At 52.3% G+C, this 886-nt stretch overlaps 1 pseudogene; it reads right to left on the bottom strand.

The window, feature by feature from the left end:
• The window catches only part of LOC103583849, a 3409-nt pseudogene extending 2530 nt beyond the window's left edge, over positions 1-879 (bottom strand).
• Positions 880-886: the final 7 nt, after the last annotated feature.

Here is an 886-nt window from a genome sequence, read left to right as displayed (position 1 = left end):
CCCGGTTTGGGGAGAGCAAGTCAAACACAAACGCCACCCAGTCACTTTTCAGGAAAAGCATAGAAGGAGCACAGAGCCAGCAAACTGACAAGTACAAAACCCATCAGGCATCTTCCAGGAATGTGTGCAGTCAGCTCCTGGGAAGGACTGACGGCTCCCTGAATGCTTGGGCTGGATTTGGTGAGCACTAAAGGAACAGGACTCGTGAAGGGTTGGGAGAGGTGTTCTCCAATGGTTGGTCAGTCACCCTGACTTACCTAAGTTTACACCCCAAAATAAATTCCACAATGGAAATAGAGCCAGCAGGTCCGGACAGCCAGGACAGCTAGGAGGGAGGCAAAAGTGATCGGTGAGTCGATGAGAGGCAATGAAGTGTCTCCAACACACAGACGGGGCGAGGGCAAGGGGGCCACTCCCGAGGCTCCGGGCCGCACTCCGGGCACTGCGGACAACCGGCGCCCCTCACGGTGAGGCTGCCNTCACCTTTTCATCCAGAGCTTTGTGGTGCTCAAACAATGACGTCAGTGCTTTGAGCACTTCAACTTCGCTGGACACACCTGCTGGCGACTGTGCCTGTCTCTTCACCACAGTCATCCTGAGAGACCTCTCGTGCCTAGAGACAAGGCATTCGAGATGTTCTAAAAGCAGCCTGGTGTTGTTCCTTTCTGCTTTCAGTTCAGCAATTTCTTCTTCCCTTTCGAGAAGCTGTTCCCTGCCTTCATTCAGTTCCTTCATAAGTGCAGCAAACTCCTGTGGAAGTACAGCATTGAGCTGTCTCTGCAAGGAATCTCTTTCAAGACCAACTTCGTGTAATTTCCCCTGGGCTAATGCCAGCGTTTCTTGAGTCTCTGTAAGAGTGTCAAGAAGTCGGTCCCTTTCTTCTAGC

Source organism: Galeopterus variegatus, unplaced genomic scaffold (assembly GCF_000696425.1).
Source record: "Galeopterus variegatus unplaced genomic scaffold, G_variegatus-3.0.2 Scaffold29266, whole genome shotgun sequence".
NCBI lineage: Eukaryota > Metazoa > Chordata > Mammalia > Dermoptera > Cynocephalidae > Galeopterus > Galeopterus variegatus.
The sequence above is the reverse complement of the archived record's forward strand: the minus strand, read 5'-3'. Positions and strand labels throughout refer to the sequence as shown.